Source organism: Lathamus discolor, chromosome 23 (assembly GCF_037157495.1).
Source record: "Lathamus discolor isolate bLatDis1 chromosome 23, bLatDis1.hap1, whole genome shotgun sequence".
In the NCBI taxonomy this organism is placed as follows: domain Eukaryota; kingdom Metazoa; phylum Chordata; class Aves; order Psittaciformes; family Psittacidae; genus Lathamus; species Lathamus discolor.
The window spans coordinates 295150-309502 of NC_088906.1; positions in this window are offsets into that span (position 1 = coordinate 295150).

A 14353-nucleotide genomic window follows, 5' to 3' on the forward strand; every position below is an offset into this window, starting at 1 on the left:
AGAATAAGTTGTTCCATCATCTTTCCAGGGATGGAGGTAAGGCTGACCGGTCTATAATTACCCGGGTCCTCCTTCTTGCCCTTCTTATAGATTGGTGTGACCTTTGCCATCCGCCAATCCTCAGGCACCTCGCCCGTTTCCCACGACTTACCAAAGATGATGGAAAGTGGCCTAGCAATGACCTCCGCCAGCTCCCTCAGCACCCGTGGGTGCATTCCATCCGGACCCATCGATTTACAGATGTCCAGTTTGCATAGCTGATCCCTAACCCAATCCTCATCTACCAAAGCAAACTCCTCCTTTGTCCTGACTCTTTCTGGGGCTATAGAAATCCGGGGCCCTTGGGGAGAGTCTGCAGGAGTAAAGACAGAGGCAAAGAAGGCATTCAGCACCTCTGCCTTCTTTATATCCTCTGTCTCCAGGGTACCCACTTCGTTCAGCAGTGGGCCTATATTGCCTCTTGTGCTAGTTTTATTTGCTATGTATTTGAAGAAGCCCTTTCTATTGTCTTTAACCCGACTAGTAAGATTGAGTTCCAAGGAGGCCTTAGCTGTCCTAATTGCCTCCCTACATCCTCTAACAACTGTCCTATATTCCTCCCAAGCGGCCAGCCCCTCCTTCCATAATCCATAGATTCTCCTTTTCCACTTGAGTTTGCCCAGCAGCTCCTTGTTTAACCATACCGGTTTCCTAGATCCCTTACTTGATTTCCTACTCATTGGGACGCTCCGATCCTGAGCTTGGAAGAAGCGGTCCTTGAATGCTAACCAACTATCTTGAGCCCCTTTACCGCCTAGTACACTTTCCCATGAGACTTCCCTTAGCAGTTGACTGAAGAGGCCAAAGTTGGCCCTTCGGAAATCTAGAACTGTGGCTTTGCTAGGTATTCTATTCCTCCCACACAGGATCCTAAACTCCACCATCTCCTGGTCACTGCAGCCAAGGCTGCCATTGACCGTCACCACTTCGACCAAACCCTCCTTGTTGGCGAGTACTAAATCTAGCAGCGCTGCTCTCCTAGTTGGTACGTCCACCATTTGCATTAAGAAATTATCATCAATGCACTCGAGGAACCTCCTAGACTGTGAATGACTGGCTGTGTGAGTCTTCCAGCAAATATCGGGGTAGTTAAAGTCCCCCACGACGACTAAGGCATGCAGTCGCGAGGCTACTTCCAGTTGCCTGTAGAAAGCCTCATCAACTCCTTCGTCCTGATCAGGAGGTCTGTAATAGACCCCCACAACTGTATCACCCGTGCCAGTCTGCCCCTGGATTCGTACCCACAGACATTCCACTTGCTCCTCATCTGACCCCGGACAGAACTCAATACATTCTAGTTGCTCTCTCACGTAAAGAGCAACTCCACCACCTCGCTTCGCTGACCTATCTTTCCTAAAAAGGACATAGCCATCCATGACCACATTCCAGTCATGTGAACTGTCCCACCATGTCTCTGTAATTGCCACTAGATCATAACATTTAGCAAATTGGGTGCTGCAGGGTAAAGGGACCCTACGCAGTGTCCCAGAGATGAGCATCATCCTGCCTCCTAGGGTGCTGCAGGACAAAGGACCCTACGGGGTGCCCCATAGCTGTGCTGTGCCACTGCATGGGCTGATGGCAAGCAAGTGGGGCTCCTCAAATCCCACCTCCCCATTGGTGTGACCGTGGCTGGGAGCAGCAGCATCTCCCTATGGAATACCAGGAACCTTGGAGCCTGGAGCCACTCACCCACAGCTGTCCCAGGAGCCTTGCACCAGCCAGGCCGAGGCCAGCAGGATGATGACACGGAGCAAAGCCATCGCTGCCACCACCGCTAAGAGTGACACCAAGGAGGTGACACCAAGGAGGTGACACCAAGGAGCTGCAAGCACCACTGCACCCAAAGCGCAACTGCCCCGGGGATACGGGTGCTGGATGCAGGTCCCTTGGAGCTGGGGCTGATGTCATAGAGAGGCAGGTTCCATGGGGGAAGCTCCATGGGGAGGGGGGTGGCTCAGGGGTGTCGATGGGGGCTTCCATGGGGAGATGGGGGGGTTCTGATGCGCTTGGGGTGCTCTGAATCCCTATGGGATGCTCTGGAGCTCTGTATGATGTATGGGGTTTTGGGCAGGAACCTTGGGCAGTTAACCCCTAGGGTTAACACCGGTCAGAGGTAACCCTAACCTTAACCCTAACCCTAACCCTAACCCTAACCCTCAGCCTGGGATTAAACCCGCCCCTAGGGTTAATTCCGATTAGGGTTAATGCTAACCATAAGCCTAACCCTACCCCTGGGATTAACTCCACCCCTAGTGTTAACTCTGGTTAGGGGAAACCTTAACCTTAACCCTAACCCTAACCCTAACCCTCAGCCTGGGATTAAACCCGCCCCTAGGGTTAATTCCGATTAGGGTTAATGCTAACCCTAAACCTAACCCTAACCCTGGGGTTATCTCCACCCCTAGGGTTAACTCCGGTTAGAGGTAACCCTAAACTTAACCTTAACCCTAACCGTAACCCTAACACCAACCCTAACCCCTAACCGTAACCCTGACCCTAACTCTAATACCTACCACTAACCCTAATCCCAACCCAGCCTAACCATAGCCCTAACTTAATCCTGACCGTAATCGTAACCCTAAACCTGGGGTTAACTCCACCCCTAGGCTTAACTCTGGTGAAGGTTAACCCTAAACCTAACACTAATCCTATCCCTAAGCCTAATCCTAACTGTAAACCTAACCCGAACCCTAAGGCTCAACCTGGTGTTAACTCCACCCCTGGGGTTAACTCCGGTTACGGTTAACACTAACCCTAACCCTAACCCTAACACGTAACCCTAAACCTAACCCTGTACCTAACCCTGACCCTGACCCTAACCCTAAACCTAACCCTAATTCGGAACCTAACCCTAACTGTGATCCTAAGCCGTATAATATTCCTGGACCACGACCTGCCGTATCCAACACTTGTGGGTGTCGGCATTGGCCCAAGCCATGTCCATGATTCTGACCATCATGAAGCAATCCGTGGTGAAGCTGGGAGGGAGTGGAAGAGCAGGGATTGGAGCCATAGGACAAGGGCTGATGGGTTCCGAGAGGGAATTGCAGGCTGGAGATAAGGAAGGGATTCCCTAAGAGGGTGCTGGGGCACTGGGATGGCATGGATGGAGAAGGTTTGGATGCTCCATCCCTGGCAGTGCTGCAGGCCAGCTTGGAGCAAGCTGCTCTATGGAAGGCATCCCTGCCCATGGCAAGGGGTTGGAAGTGGATGATCTCAAGCTCCTTTCCAAGACACCCCACTCCATGATCCATAACCATTGCATTCCATTCCATTCCATTTTAATCTCTTCTAATCCATTCTATGGAGAAGAGGGATGGGAAGGAGCCACATTGCGGCTGCTTCCCAAAGGAAAGCAGTGTGCCTTAGGCTCAAGGGCGGTCATGCTGGAAGCAGCCTTCTCCTGAGCGCTCTTCCCAGTGCATCCAGGATGGGGAAGGGGACGGGATGGGAGCTGCTCCTTGCCTATTCCCTATGGCTGGAATCCCTTCTCCCCCTTACTTTTGCGCGACGAAGCAGTGAGCGGCTGTGAGGACCCATTGAGGGGTGATCATAGAATCATAGAATCATAGAATAGTTAGGGTTGGAAAGGACCTTAAGATCATCTAGTTCCAACCCCCCTGCCATGGACAGGGACACCTCTCACTAAACCATCCCACGCAAGGCTTCATCTAACCTGGCCTTGAACACCGCCAGGGATGGAGCACTCACAACCTCCCTGGGCAACCGATTCCAGTTTCTCAACACCCTAACAGGAAAGAATTTCCTCCTTGTATCCAATTTAAACTTGCCCTGTTTAAGTTTTAACCCATTACCCCTTGTCCTGTCACTACAGTCCGTGACAAAGAGTCCCTCCCCAGCATCCCTATAGGCCCCCTTCAGGTACTGGAAGGCTGCTCTTAGGTCTCCACGCAGCCATCTCTTCTCCAGGCTGAAAAGCCCCAACTTCCTCAGCCTGTCTTCATACGGGATGAGGGACCCCCCGCAGATGTGCGAGAATGCGGTGGCTGTGGGGAACTGGATGCTGAGCATCTGTGGCCAGGCGCCCTGGTGCGCATCCATGCCTCCAACGATGCGCGACATGCCGTAAGAATCAGCCATGGGACGGGTACCACAGGTCCCTCTTGAAGCAGAAGCCCAACACTTGATGGTTAGGGATGAAGGGCGGGCAATGTCCCAGCCCATTGGGTGCTGCAGGGAAAAGGGACCCTACGCAGTGTCCCAGAGATGAGCATCATCCTGCCTCCTAGGGTGGTGCAGGACAAAGGACAGAATCACAGAATTACAGAATCCCAAGGGTTGGAAGGGACCTAAAAGATCATCTAGTCCAACCCCCCTGCAAGAGCAGGGTAACCTACAGTACATCACACAGGAACTTGTCCAGGCGGGCCTTGAATATCTCCAGTGTAGGAGACTCCACAACCCCCCTGGGCAACCTGTTCCAGTGCTCTGTCACTCTTACAGTAAAGAAGTTCTTCCTGATGTTAATGTGGAACTTCCTATGTTCCAGTTTACACCCATTGCCCCTTGTCCTATCACTGCATATCACTGAAAAAAGCCTAGCTCCATCATCCTGACACCTACGCTTTACATATTTGTAAACATTGATGAGGTCACCCCTCAGTCTCCTCTTCTCCAAGCTAAAGAGACCCAGCCCCCTCAGCCTCTCCTCATAAGGGAGATGTTCCACTCCCTTAATCATCTTTGTGGCTCTGCGCTGGACTCCTTCAAGCAATTCCCTGTCCTTCTTGAACAGAGGGGCCCAGAACTGGACGCAATATTCCAGATGCGGCCTCACCAAGGCTGAGTAGAGGGGGAGGAGAACCTCTCTTGACCTACTAACCACTCCCTTTCTAATGCACCCTAAGATGCCATTTGCCTTCTTGGCCACAAGAGCACATTGCTGGCTCATGGTCATCCTCCTATCCACCAGGACCCCGAGGTCCCTTTCCCCTTCGCTACTTTCCAGCAGGTCAACCCCCAACCTGTACTGGTACATGGGGTTGTTCTTCCCCAGATGCAAGACTCTACACTTGCCCTTGTTAAATTTCATCAAGTTTCTCCCCGCCCAACTCTCCAGCCTGTCCAGGTCTCGCTGAAGGGCAGCACAGCCTTCTGGTGTGTCAGCCACTCCTCCCAGTTTTGTGTCATCAGCAAACTTGCTGAGGGTGCACTCAGTTCCCTCATCCAGGTCATTGATGAAAATATTAAACAGCACCGGTCCCAGCACCGACCCCTGAGGAACTCCACTAGTCACAGACCTCCAGCTAGATTCTGCGCCATTGACCACAACTCTCTGCCTTCTTCCTTTCAACCAGTTCTCGATCCACCTCACTACTTGATCGTCAAGCCCACACTTCTTTAGCTTATCTATGAGGATGCTGTGGGAGACAGTATCAAATGCCTTACTGAAATCAAGAAAAACTACATCTACCGCTCTACCATCATCCCTCCACCTAGTCACTTCCTCATAGAAGGCTATAAGGTTGGTCATACATGACTTCCCCCTCATAAAACCATGTTGGCTGTTCTTAATGACCCCCTCATCCTTGATATGCCTAGTGATGGAGTCAAGAATAAGTTGTTCCATCATCTTTCCAGGGATGGAGGTAAGGCTGACCGGTCTATAATTACCCGGGTCCTCCTTCTTGCCCTTCTTATAGATTGGTGTGACCTTTGCCATCCGCCAATCCTCAGGCACCTCGCCCGTTTCCCACGACTTACCAAAGATGATGGAAAGGACCCTACGGGGTGCCCCATAGCTGTGCTGTGCCACCGCATGGGGTGATGGCAAGCAAGTGGGGCTCCTCAAATCCCACCTCCCCATTGGTGTGACCGTGGCTGGGAGCAGCAGCATCTCCCTATGGAATACCAGGAACCTTGGAGCCTGGAGCCACTCACCCACAGCTGTCCCAGGAGCCTTGCACCAGCCATGCCGAGGCCAGCAGGATGATGACACGGAGCAAAGCCATCGCTGCCACCACCGCTAAGAGTGACACCAAGGAGGTGACACCAAGGAGGTGACACCAAGGAGCTGCAAGCACCACTGCACCCAAAGCGCAACTGCCCCGGGGATACGGGTGCTGGATGCAGGTCCCTTGGAGCTGGGGCTGATGTCATAGAGAGGCAGGTTCCATGGGGGGAGCTCCATGGGAGGGGGGTGGCTCAGGGGTGTCGATGGGGGCTTCCATGGGGAGATGGGGGGATTCTGATGCGCTTGGGGTGCTCTGAATCCCTATGGGATGCTCTGGAGCTCTGTATGTTATGGGGTTTTGGGCAGGAACCTTGGGCAGTTAACCCCTAGGTTTAACTCCGGTTAGAGGTAAACCTAACCTTAACCCTAAACCTAACCCTAACCCTAACCCTCAGCCTGGGATTAAACCCGCCCCTAGGGTTAATTCCGATTAGGGTTAATGCTAAGCCTAAGCCTAACCCTAACCCTGGGGTTAAATCCACCCCTAGGGTTAACTCCGGTTAGAGGAAACCCTAACCTTAACCCTAACCCTAACCCTAACCCTCAGCCTGGAATTAAACCCACCCCTATGGTTAATTCTGATTAGGGTTAATGCTAAGCCTAAACCTAACCCTAACCCTGGGGTTATCTCCACCCCTAGGGTTAACTCCGGTTAGAGGTAACCCTAACCTTAACCTTAAACCTAACCGTAACCCTAGCACCAACCCTAACCCCTAACCGTAACTCTGACCCTAACTCTAAAACCTACCACTAACCCTAATCCTAGCCCAGCCTAACCATAACCCTAACTTAATCCTGACCGTAATCCTAACCCTAACCCTGGGGTTAACTCCGCCCCTAGGGTTAACTCTGGTAAAGGTTAACCCTAAACCTAACCCTAATCCTATCCCTAAGCCAATCCTAACTGTAACCCTAACCCGAACCCTAAGGCTCAACCTGGTGTTAACTCCACCCCTGGGGTTAACTCCAGTTACGGTTAACCCTAACCCTATCCCTAACCCTAACACGTAACCCTAAACCTAACCCTGACCCTGACCCTGACCCTAACCCTAAACCTACCCCTAATTCGGAACCTAACCCTAACTGTGATCCTAAGCCGTATAATATTCCTGGACCACGACCTGCCGTATCCAACACTTGTGGGTGTCGGCATTGGCCCAAGCCACGTCCATGATTCTGAGCATCATGAAGCAATCCGTGGTGAAGCTGGGAGGGAGTGGAAGAGCAGGGATTGGAGCCATAGGACAAGGGCTGATGGGTTCCGAGAGGGAATTGCAGGCTGGAGATAAGGAAGGGATTCCCTAAGAGGGTGCTGGGGCACTGGGATGGCATGGATGGAGAAGGTTTGGATGCTCCATCCCTGGCAGTGCTGCAGGCCAGCTTGGAGCAAGCTGCTCTATGGAAGGCATCCCTGCCCATGGCAAGGGGTTGGAAGTGGATGATCTCAAGCTCCTTTCCAAGCCACCCCACTCCATGATCCATAACCACTGCATTCCATTCCATTCCATCCCATTCCATTTTAATCTCTTCTAATCCATTCTATGGAGAAGAGGGATGGGAAGGAGCCACATTGCGGCTGCTTCCCAAAGGAAAGCAGCGTGCCTGAGGCTCAAGGGCGGTCAAGCTGGAAGCAGCCTTCTCCTGAGCGCTCTTCCCAGTGCATCCAGGATGGGAAGGGGACGGGATGGGAGCTGCTCCTTGCCTATTCCCTATGGCTGGAATCCCTTCTCCCCCTTACTTTTGCGCGACGAAGCAGTGAGCGGCTGTGAGGACCCATTGAGGGGTGATCATAGAATCATAGAATCATAGAATAGTTAGGGTTGGAAAGGACCTTAAGATCATCTAGTTCCAACCCCCCTGCAAGAGCAGGGTAACCTACAGTACATCACACAGGAACTTGTCCAGGCGGGCCTTGAATATCTCCAGTGTAGGAGACTCCACAACCCCCCTGGGCAACCTGTTCCAGTGCTCTGTCACTCTTACAGTAAAGAAGTTCTTCCTGATGTTAACGTGGAACTTCCTATGTTCCAGTTTACACCCATTGCCCCTTGTCCTATCACTGGATATCACTGAAAAAAGCCTAGCTCCATCATCCTGACACCTACGCTTTACATATTTGTAAACATTGATGAGGTCACCCCTCAGTCTCCTCTTCTCCAAGCTAAAGAGACCCAGCCCCCTCAGCCTCTCCTCATAAGGGAGATGTTCCACTCCCTTAATCATCTTTGTGGCTCTGCGCTGGACTCCTTCAAGCAATTCCCTGTCCTTGAACAGAGGGGCCCAGAACTGGACGCAATATTCCAGATGCGTCCTCACCAAGGCTGAGTAGAGGGGGAGGAGAACCTCTCTTGACCTACTAACCACTCCCTTTCTAATGCACCCTAAGATGCCATTTGCCTTCTTGGCCACAAGAGCACATTGCTGGCTCATGGTCATCCTCCTATCCACCAGGACCCCCAGGTCCCTTTCCCCTTCGCTACTTTCCAGCAGGTCAACCCCCAACCTGTACTGGTACATGGGGTTGTTCTTCCCCAGATGCAAGACTCTACACTTGCCCTTGTTAAATTTCATCAAGTTTCTCCCCGCCCAACTCTCCAGCCTGTCCAGGTCTCGCTGAAGGGCAGCACAGCCTTCTGGTGTGTCAGCCACTCCTCCCAGTTTTGTGTCATCAGCGAACTTGCTGAGGGTGCACTCAGTTCCCTCATCCAGGTCATTGATGAAAATATTAAACAGCACCGGTCCCAGCACCGACCCCTGAGGAACTCCACTAGTCACAGACCTCCAGCTAGATTCTGCGCCATTGACCACAACTCTCTGCCTTCTTCCTTTCAACCAGTTCTCGATCCACCTCACCACTTGATCGTCAAGCCCACACTTCTTTAGCTTATCTATGAGGATGCTGCGGGAGACAGTATCAAATGCCTTACTGAAATCAAGAAAAACTACATCTACCGCTCTACCATCATCCCTCCACCTAGTCACTTCCTCATAGAAGGCTATAAGGTTGGTCATACATGACTTCCCCCTCATAAAACCATGTTGGCTGTTCTTAATGACGCCCTCATCCTTGATATGCCTAGTGATGGAGTCAAGAATAAGTTGTTCCATCATCTTTCCAGGGATGGAGGTAAGGCTGACCGGTCTATAATTACCCGGGTCCTCCTTCTTGCCCTTCTTATAGATTGGTGTAACCTTTGCCATCCGCCAATCCTCAGGCACCTCGCCCGTTTCCCACGACTTACCAAAGATGATGGAAAGGACCCTACGGGGTGCCCCATAGCTGTGCTGTGCCACCGCATGGGGTGATGGCAAGCAAGTGGGGCTCCTCAAATCCCACCTCCCCATTGGTGTGACCGTGGCTGGGAGCAGCAGCATCTCCCTATGGAATACCAGGAACCATGGAGCCTGGAGCCACTCACCCACAGCTGTCCCAGGAGCCTTGCACCAGCCATGCCGAGGCCAGCAGGATGATGACACGGAGCAAAGCCATCGCTGCCACCACCGCTAAGAGTGACACCAAGGAGGTGACACCAAGGAGGTGACACCAAGGAGCTGCAAGCACCACTGCACCCAAAGCGCAACTGCCCCGGGTATACGGGTGCTGGATGCAGGTCCCTTGGAGCTGGGGCTGATGTCATAGAGAGGCAGGTTCCATGGGGGAAGCTCCATGGGGAGGGGGGTGGCTCAGGGTTGTCGCTGGGGGCTTCCATGGGGAGATGGGGGGGTTCTGATGCGCTTGGGGTGCTCTGAATCCCTATGGGATGCTCTGGAGCTCTGTATGATGTATGGGGTTTTGGGCAGGAACCTTGGGCAGTTAACCCCTAGGGTTAACTCCGGTTAGAGGTAAACCTAACCTTAACCCTAAACCTAACCCTAACCCTAACCCTCAGCCTGGGATTAAACCCGCCCCTAGGGTTAATTCCGATTAGGGTTAATGCTAAGCCTAAGCCTAACCCTAACCCTGGGGTTAAATCCACCCCTAGGGTTAACTCCGGTTAGAGGTAACCCTAACCTTAACCTTAAACCTAACCGTAACCCTAGCACCAACCCTAACCCCTAACCGTAACCCTGACCCTAACTCTAAAACCTACCACTAACCCTAATCCTAAACCAGCCTAACCATAACCCTAACTTAATCCTGACCGTAATCCTAACCCTAACCCTGGGGTTAACTCCGCCCCTAGGGTTAACTCTGGTAAAGGTTAACTCTAAACCTAACCCTAATCCTATCCCTAAGCCTAATCCTAACTGTAACCCTAACCCGAACCCTAAGGCTCAACCTGGTGTTAACTCCACCCCTGGGGTTAACTCCGGTTACGGTTAACCCTAACCCTAACCCTATCCCTTACCCTAACACGTAACCCTAAACCTAACCCTGACCCTGACCCTAACCCTAAACCTAACCCTAATTCGGAACCTAACCCTAACCGTGATCCTAAGCCGTATAATATTCCTGGACCACGACCTGCCGTATCCAACACTTGTGGGTGTCGGCATTGGCCCAAGCCACGTCCATGATTCTGACCATCATGAAGCAATCCGTGGTGAAGCTGGGAGGGAGTGGAAGAGCAGGGATTGGAGCCATAGGACAAGGGCTGATGGGTTCCGAGAGGGAATTGCAGGCTGGAGATAAGGAAGGGATTCCCTAAGAGGGTGCTGGGGCACTGGGATGGCATGGATGGAGAAGGTTTGGATGCTCCATCCCTGGCAGTGCTGCAGGCCAGCTTGAAGCAAGCTGCTCTATGGAAGGCATCCCTGCCCATGGCAAGGGGTTGGAAGTGGATGATCTCAAGCTCCTTTCCAAGCCACCCCACTCCATGATCCATAACCACTGCATTCCATTCCATCCCATTCCATTTTAATCTCTTCTAATCCATTCTATGGAGAAGAGGGATGGGAAGGAGCCACATTGCGGCTGCTTCCCAAAGGAAAGCAGCGTGCCTTAGGCTCAAGGGCGGTCAAGCTGGAAGCAGCCTTCTCCTGAGCGCTCTTCCCAGTGCATCCAGGATGGGAAGGGGACGGGATGGGAGCTGCTCCTTGCCTATTCCCTATGGCTGGAATCCCTTCTCCCCCTTACTTTTTCGCGACGAAGCAGTGAGCGGCTGTGAGGACCCATTGAGGGGTGATCATAGAATCATAGAATAGTTAGGGTTGGAAAGGACCTTAAGATCATCTAGTTCCAACCCCCCTGCAAGAGCAGGGTAACCTACAGTACATCACACAGGAACTTGTCCAGGCGGGCCTTGAATATCTCCAGTGTAGGAGACTCCACAACCCCCCTGGGCAACCTGTTCCAGTGCTCTGTCACTCTTACAGTAAAGAAGTTCTTCCTGATGTTAACGTGGAACTTCCTATGTTCCAGTTTACACCCATTGCCCCTTGTCCTATCACTGGATATCACTGAAAAAAGCCTAGCTCCATCATCCTGACACCTACGCTTTACATATTTGTAAACATTGATGAGGTCACCCCTCAGTCTCCTCTTCTCCAAGCTAAAGAGACCCAGCTCCCTCAGCCTCTCCTCATAAGGGAGATGTTCCACTCCCTTAATCATCTTTGTGGCTCTGCGCTGGACTCCTTCAAGCAATTCCCTGTCCTTCTTGAACAGAGGGGCCCAGAACTGGACGCAATATTCCAGATGCGGCCTCACCAAGGCTGAGTAGAGGGGGAGGAGAACCTCTCTTGACCTACTAACCACTCCCTTTCTAATGCACCCTAAGATGCCATTTGCCTTCTTGGCCACAAGAGCACATTGCTGGCTCATGGTCATCCTCCTATCCACCAGGACCCCCAGGTCCCTTTCCCCTTCACTACTTTCCAGCAGGTCAACCCCCAACCTGTACTGGTACATGGGGTTGTTCTTCCCCAGATGCAAGACTCTACACTTGCCCTTGTTAAATTTCATCAAGTTTCTCCCCGCCCAACTCTCCAGCCTGTCCAGGTCTCGCTGAAGGGCAGCACAGCCTTCTGGTGTGTCAGCCACTCCTCCCAGTTTTGTGTCATCAGCGAACTTGCTGAGGGTGCACTCAGTTCCCTCATCCAGGTCATTGATGAAAATATTAAACAGCACCGGTCCCAGCACCGACCCCTGAGGAACTCCACTAGTCACAGACCTCCAGCTAGATTCTGCGCCATTGACCACAACTCTCTGCCTTCTTCCTTTCAACCAGTTCTCGATCCACCTCACCACTTGATCGTCAAGCCCACACTTCTTTAGCTTATCTATGAGGATGCTGTGGGAGACAGTATCAAATGCCTTACTGAAATCAAGAAAAACTACATCTACCGCTCTACCATCATCCCTCCACCTAGTCACTTCCTCATAGAAGGCTATAAGGTTGGTCATACATGACTTCCCCCTCATAAAACCATGTTGGCTGTTCTTAATGACGCCCTCATCCTTGATATGCCTAGTGATGGAGTCAAGAATAAGTTGTTCCATCATCTTTCCAGGGATGGAGGTAAGGCTGACCGGTCTATAATTACCCGGGTCCTCCTTCTTGCCCTTCTTATAGATTGGTGTGACCTTTGCCATCCGCCAATCCTCAGGCACCTCCCCCGTTTCCCATGACTTACCAAAGATGATGGAAAGGGCCCTACGGGGTGCCCCATAGCTGTGCTGTGCCACCGCATGGGGTGATGGCAAGCAAGTGGGGCTCCTCAAATCCCACCTCCCCATTGGTGTGACCGTGGCTGGGAGCAGCAGCATCTCCCTATGGAATACCAGGAACCTTGGAGCCTGGAGCCACTCACCCACAGCTGTCCCAGGAGCCTTGCACCAGCCAGGCCGAGGCCAGCAGGATGATGACACGGAGCAAAGCCATCGCTGCCACCACCGCTAAGAGTGACACCAAGGAGGTGACACCAAGGAGGTGACACCAAGGAGCTGCAAGCACCACTGCACCCAAAGCGCAACTGCCCCGGGTATACGGGTGCTGGATGCAGGTCCCTTGGAGCTGGGGCTGATGTCATAGAGAGGCAGGTTCCATGGGGGGAGCTCCATGGGGAGGGGGGTGGCTCAGGGGTGTCGATGGGGGCTTCCATGGGGAGATGGGGGGGTTCTGATGCGCTTGGGGTGCTCTGAATCCCTATGGGATGCTCTGGAGCTCTGTATGTTATGGGGTTTTGGGCAGGAACCTTGGGCAGTTAACCCCTAGGGTTAACTCCGGTTAGAGGTAAACCTAACCTTAACCCTAAACCTAACCCTAACCCTAACCCTCAGCCTGGGATTAAACCCGCCCCTATGGTTAATTCTGATTAGGGTTAATGCTAAGCCTAAGCCTAACCCTAACCCTGGGGTTATCTCCACCCCTAGGGTTAACTCCGGTTAGAGGTAACCCTAACCTTAACCTTAAACCTAACCGTAACCCTAGCACCAACCCTAACCCCTAACCGTAACCCTGACCCTAACTCTAAAACCTACCACTAACCCGAATCCTAAACCAGCCTAACCATAACCCTAACTTAATCCTGACCGTAATCCTAACCCTAACCCTGGGGTTAACTCCGCCCCTAGGGTTAACTCTGGTAAAGGTTAACCCTAAACCTAACCTTAATCCTATCCCTAAGCCTAATCCTAACTGTAACCCTAACCCGAACCCTAAGGCTCAACCTGGTGTTAACTCCACCCCTGGGGTTAACTCCGGTTACGGTTAACCCTAACCCTAACCCTAACCCTAACACGTAACCCTAAACCTAACCCTGTACCTAACCCTGACCCTGACCCTAACCCTAAACCTACCCCTAATTCGGAACCTAACCCTAACCGTGATCCTAAGCCGTATAATATTCCTGGACCACGACCTGCCGTATCCAGCACTTGTGGGTGTCGGCATTGGCCCAAGCCACGTCCATGATTCTGACCATCATGAAGCAATCCGTGGTGAAGCTGGGAGGGAGTGGAAGAGCAGGGATTGGAGCCATAGGACAAGGGCTGATGGGTTCCGAGAGGGAATTGCAGGCTGGAGATAAGGAAGGGATTCCCTAAGAGGGTGCTGGGGCACTGGGATGGCATGGATGGAGAAGGTTTGGATGCTCCATCCCTGGCAGTGCTGCAGGCCAGCTTGGAGCAAGCTGCTCTATGGAAGGCATCCCTGCCCATGGCAAGGGGTTGGAAGTGGATGATCTCAAGCTCCTTTCCAAGCCACCCCACTCCATGATCCATAACCACTGCATTCCATTCCATTCCATCCCATTCCATTTTAATCTCTTCTAATCCATTCTATGGAGAAGAGGGATGGGAAGGAGCCACATTGCGGCTGCTTCCCAAAGGAAAGCAGCGTGCCTGAGGCTCAAGGGCGGTCAAGCTGGAAGCAGCCTTCTCCTGAGCGCTCTTCC